The sequence below is a fragment of the Xyrauchen texanus genome, chromosome 11, assembly GCF_025860055.1.
Source record: "Xyrauchen texanus isolate HMW12.3.18 chromosome 11, RBS_HiC_50CHRs, whole genome shotgun sequence".
Taxonomy (NCBI): Eukaryota; Metazoa; Chordata; class Actinopteri; order Cypriniformes; family Catostomidae; genus Xyrauchen; species Xyrauchen texanus.
The window spans coordinates 26,004,288-26,010,129 of record NC_068286.1 but is presented as its reverse complement, the minus strand read 5'-3'; the positions used below and the strand labels follow the sequence as shown (position 1 = coordinate 26,010,129).

Here is a 5,842-nt window from a genome sequence, read left to right as displayed (position 1 = left end):
AAAATAAAGTTTGAAGCCATTTTTGTCCCTGTGCTGGCATAGTTACTATGTTTAACATGTGTAATGAAGTGTAGTCACACTGTTTCCTTCCATCACCATTAGATTCTCAAATGTGTTACTAGTATGAAATGTTTGCTCTGTGAGAGACAAGAGATAAGTTCAGTATAAGCATTATTCTTAATTCTATTTTATTTAATTGTATCTATTGATCTATGATTTTATCATGCATTTGTTTATAGATAATATTTTTCAAAGAAATATCAATATAATGATTAACAATATAAATATTTTAATAAATACAAGCAACCATAAAAACTAATAAATAGCATTCATTACATTCAATTACATTGCATTTGTGGTAAACAATTCACACATTTCCTAGATAATAAACCAATTATATGGAGAGAAAAAAAAATACAATAAATAACAATGGAAATATAACAATAACTAATACAAATGTCATAACAACAATAACAACTTTTAATAAAAATGTGCTTATTTTATTTAGAAATCAGTAATTAACTCAGTAATGCTTCAGTGTGTGGTACTCCTCAAAACATGGGGCAACACACAAGGGAGTGTTGCATGGCACACACATGAATTTGGTGAGGAACCTCTGCTTTGTCCTGCGAGTGCTGGATAGGCAGACCTTGCAGTGCCGCCTGGTCCTGCTGCCCTGAGAAGCTGTCTGAGGTACTTCGGAGGGGAAATGCCTAGCTTTCAGGCGCAGTGGAGTGTCTTAATGCAGGGCGGCCTGCTCTGGATGGACACCGAGGTGTACTGTGCTCTTCCAGCAGTCCTCTCATCAGGTTCAACCTGAATTACAGGGATGTGATGACTTTTCCTATTGATAGCAGAGCACATGGGTAGTAAGTGAGGAGGAGTGTGGAATATGACAGCATTTTCATTATTGTTTTTTGTTAATTTTTGTTTTTTAAGTTTAAATGCATTGAGTTTACATGAAAAAAAAAATTAAAACGATTAAAATAATCTGATGTGCAACTTTCTCACCTGTAAATTGGTGGTGGACAATGTGGCTGTTCAGTACTGCTGTGTCAAGGAGGTAAAAGAAGACTTTCTTTTACCATTTGGTGGTTTTTCTTCATGTCAGCCTTATCCACCGCCCCCATTTTTTTGTTATATTCCATTACACAGAGAGGATTCATCTTCCTTTCTTTGGTGATGTGATCAACCTTTCCAGTGACTGACATGGTGGATGGATGGACCATGGCAAGAAGGTTAACATCCTTCTTGTCATGCCATTTCACTGCTACTTGTGTTCCATTTTCTCTACATTCAACCTGGTCCTTTGTCATTTTGCAGGTGAATGTTGGCATTCCCTTCCTGTTGGCTTGTAGAGTCCCACAAGCTCCTGTGTCCAGAGACAGGAGGTGCTGAAACAGTGTGGGACTACTGTACCAGTTGTCCACGAACAGGATGTGACCCTTTTTCAAGTATGGGGCCAGTAATGTCATGACAACAGACCCAGAGATTCCAAGGTCTTCATAGTGCTGGATGTCGGTGGTAGATCCTGTATATATGATAATGTTCTGCACGTAACCAGTAAGCACATCACATTGTAGCACAGACACATAAGTATGGAAGATGTATATTGCTGTTAAAGATCTAAATTGTTCTTAGAAAACAGCCATAACCAATATATGTATTTTTCCTGTGTTTATTGCCAAGTGAAGTGTATTGAGTTCCCGTTTTACTCACGCGAGAGTTCTGTCGCGTAGCTCCAGGGAATCCCCCGTGACGTCACTCCAAATCAGCTGTATGACTTTTTCTTCCATTTAAAAGGAGCCGGTAAACCAGCGTTCAGGAACGACATGTTGATGCTCAAGGGGATTAGCGATCGATCGTGTGAAAAACCTCCATATTAAGCTGTTCCAGACTGTGAATGAGAAGACATTGTGGGATTATCTTTTTTTTTTTTTTTTTTTTTGCCTTTGGATTTCTTCACAGAACAGCGCTGCTTCACATCGAGCTCACGGTTTCAAAAACATAACAACCGGTGAGGCCGATTCAACACCCACACACACACATAAACAGGACAGTGTACGGGACTCCAATAGTCAATTCATCTGCTTTTCATTCAACTTTAGTACTGATCTTTTTCTTTCTTTCTTGTTTATCTTTTGTACATTTGTATATATATATATATTTCTGGATTCACTTTCATGTTTTTTTTCCCTCTAATTATTGTAAATACACTTTGAGTTTAAATCGAGTTGTTGTCTTCCTAGCCTTCTTCTTTTTTTTGATAAACTTCCCATCACCATACAAACATAGAGTCAAGACCATAGTTTTTGTGTATCATCACCTATAATCTAGCGTTACATATTGGTGGCCCGTACAGGGACCCTTTATTATTGTGTTTGTTTGGGGTGAGGGGTTTGCTCTCTTTTTTTCTTTCCAATTTGCAAAATGGATGTCACAAATGTTGATTTAGTGGAAGTTCCTGATGAAAATACTGATAACTCTGCGAAATCTGGAAATTTCCAAAATGATATTGAACAAACAGAGGTGGATTTTACCACAGGTTCATTTGTAACCAGGCGTAATCTGCCTGAGGAAATAACTTCAATGATTAGTTCATTATACATGTCTGACACTGAACAATCTGATGATGATGATGATGATGAAAGTAGTATACTGAATATAGGCATGGTACAAGTGATGCATGCTGACTTGACTCAATGTAAAGGTAATTATTGGCCCTAAATCAAAAATTACATATTTTAGATCAAGATTTCAAACAGTCAAGGGACATACTTTAAATAGGGAAGCAAGCTTTAGGCAAGCCGTGGACGCTAGCTTGGCAAGGTTGGAGGATTATTTTTGTAAGGCATTGGGAAAATTAGAAAAGGCTGTAACAGATTGTTTTCTAAGGAGAGATGCAAAATGGGAAAGTCAAATGAGAAAAATGAGGCTCACTAGCACTCCCACACTCTCCAGATTACAGGCCTACTCACCAGATTCCTCCCATTTTTCCACTGTCCATCAAACACTGACCCCAGCTCTAGTATCGAGAGAGAAAATTCCCACTCAGAAATCTCTCGATGATACTTATGTTGTTCAACCTCAGGTGCTTGCTCACCATCCTAATGTGCATACCTCCTCTGTAGTGGCAGGTGCATCCTCATTCTGTTCCCGACCTCCTATCCGCATCGAGTTCCCTTCTTTCAGAGACTCCTGTGAGATGGCGGAGGTGCTCAACTTCATTTAGCAATGTGAGAACTTCCTGGAGATCCGGCCCCTTCCGTGTGCTGAACTACTAGGAACCTTAAGTACGGTACTGAAGGGACCCGCTCTGAGCTGGTGGAAGGCAGAGAAGGTCAAGGTTACGGATTGGAGATCCTTCAAAGGGGCATTCATGGCTGCTTTTCTTTCAGATGATTACCTCTCAGAAGTGGAGGAAAAGCTGAGGACAATGGTTCAGCAGCCACAACAATGCCTGAGGGACTTTGCATATGACTACCGGGCCTTATGTCTGAAATGGAAGCCAGAGATCTCTGAAGAGGAGCTAGTAAATCGTATACTGAACAACATCAGCCCCAGAGTCGCCGGGTGTATGAGGGGAACAGTCAACTCTGGTGAAAATCAGATCCATGGTGGAAAAGGACTACATGGGAGCTAAAGACTACTGGCAGAAAGTGGGAACTCAGAGCAGCAAAGAAAAGACCAACAAGAAATCTGCTGAACGTACCTTCAACAAAAACCTGGCCGGAGTAACACTAGCTCAACCCCATCCAGTCATATCTCCTTGTGGTGCCTGTAAGGGTAAATGGCAAAGAAGTGAAGGCAGTATTAGACACAGGTAGCACTTACACTTTAATGCAAGAAAACCTGTGGAAACAGTTGAGAGGTGAGATTTCATCAGTTGTTACCTTCAGCCCACAAAGGTTCATTATGGCAGACGGAACAATTCACCAGTCCAGAGACCTGCAAAGGATTAGGTTTCAATGGCATGACCACGAATGCAGTATGGATACTTATATCCTAAAAGACACTCACCTTGCATTTCCTCTTATTGCTGGTCTGGATTTCCTGAGGGCCACGGGAGCAGTCCTGGAAGTGGGACGTGGCAGATATGGGTTAAGAGCTGACAAAGGATACACCTATTACCCTTTTTTGCCATCACAGATTCCAAACTCACCGAACTCATGTCCGTTTCCACCGAGATCACTGAGTGGGACTCTGACAATCAGGAGGAGTTAATGAAGTTGATCTCTGCCTGGCCACGCACCACTTCAAACACCCTGGGTAAGACATCAATAGTACAACAGAAAATCACATTATCGGATGACATACCTCTCAAATCCCGAACATACAGAGTTTCTCCTCTTAAGAAGCAGATCACTGAGGAGCAAGTAGATCAGATGCTGCGAGATGATATCATTGATCCATCCTTCTCGCCTTGGTCTTCACCTGTGGTCCTGGTCCCCAAACCTGATGGCTCTTATAGGTTCTGCGTGGATTATAGGAAGCTTTAACAGCAAGACAGTACCAGACGCTTACCCAATGCCGTTAATTCACGACATCCTTGAATCCCTGGAAGGAGCCTCCTGGTTTAGTTCCTTGGATCTGCAGTCTGGGTACTGGCAGGTGGAGATGGATGACCAGAGTAAAGAGAAGACTGCTTTTATCTCAACCAAGGGGCTATTTCAATTCAAGTCGATGCCGTATGGGCTCAGAAATGCCGCTGCTACCTTCCAACGGTTGATGGAGAGAGTACTGTCTGATCTGAAGGGGACAATTTGTTTTGTGTATATTGACGACATAATCATCTATTCAAAGTCAATAGAACAACACATTCAACATTTCAACATGGTTCTACATAGACTTACCCAAGCCAACCTGACACTGAACATGAAGAAATGCCACTTCTTCAAGCGACAGCTCAAATTACTCAGCCATATAGTCTCTGAAAGGGGAGTGGAGATTGACCGAGAGAAGACCAGGGCCGTTGCGGAGTTCCCCCCCACCGCAAGATCTGAAAGCCTTGCAACGATTTCTGGGACTGGCAGGGTGGTATCATAAGTTTATTTCCCACTTCGCTGACATTGCTGCTCCATTGAACCACCTCAAAAAGAAAGGAGTTAAGTGGGAGTGGACGCCAGAGTGTCAATCTTATATGGATGCACTTAAACAAGCTTTACAAAACTCACCGGTGTTGATACAACCTGACATTAACCAACCCTTCCAGGTTCATACGGACGCAAGTGAGGTAGGACTGGGGGCCATCCTCACTCAACATTCCGAGGAGGGAGAAAAGGTGGTGGAGTATGCATCACGGACCTTAAATGGAGCAGAAAAAAATTACAGCACATCAGAAAAGGAATGTCTAGCAGTGGTTTGGGCTGTAGAAATGTGGAGACATTACCTGGAGGGAAGACCCTTCGACGTCTTCACGGATCATGCAGCACTCGCCTGGGCGTTCAACTGCCCTAAAACATCCTCACGCCTTAACCGCTGGACACTCCGCCTGCAACAGTTCAGTTTTCAAGTTCATCACAGGAAAGGTTGCCTCAATCAGGGACCTGACGCTTTGTCCCGGGTCCTGGAGAAACCTGTTGCTGATGATGCTCCTTGCCTGATCATGTCTTCACACAATGCATCTACATTACCTCACTCTCTGGAAGAAATAACAAAAGCTCAAAGTTTGGATGATACCATCTCTCACCTGCAGTCTAACATGAACCCTCGAGCAGTCAAAGACCAACCCATCACCTTTGAAGACCTCCAAGGGGTGTGGTACCGCAGAGTTCCCATGAAAAACCAAGGAGTGAAATATCAGCTGGTAATACCACAATCCTTAACATCTGATTTCATGCAT

At 42.3% G+C, this 5,842-nt stretch overlaps 2 long non-coding RNA genes across 2 annotated transcripts; both read right to left on the bottom strand.

Moving 5' to 3' along the window:
• Window positions 1-498: 498 nt before the first annotated feature.
• LOC127651942 (uncharacterized) lies at window positions 499-1,848 on the bottom strand. The gene is made up of 3 exons (XR_007971630.1): window positions 1,720-1,848; window positions 1,012-1,531; window positions 499-844 (listed from the first exon to the last, which is right to left on the bottom strand). It is a non-coding gene; the product is annotated as an uncharacterized LOC127651942 (long non-coding RNA).
• Window positions 1,849-3,257: 1,409 nt separating this feature from the next.
• LOC127651943 (uncharacterized) lies at window positions 3,258-3,761 on the bottom strand. The gene is made up of 3 exons (XR_007971631.1): window positions 3,713-3,761; window positions 3,407-3,496; window positions 3,258-3,321 (listed from the first exon to the last, which is right to left on the bottom strand). It is a non-coding gene; the product is annotated as an uncharacterized LOC127651943 (long non-coding RNA).
• Window positions 3,762-5,842: the final 2,081 nt, after the last annotated feature.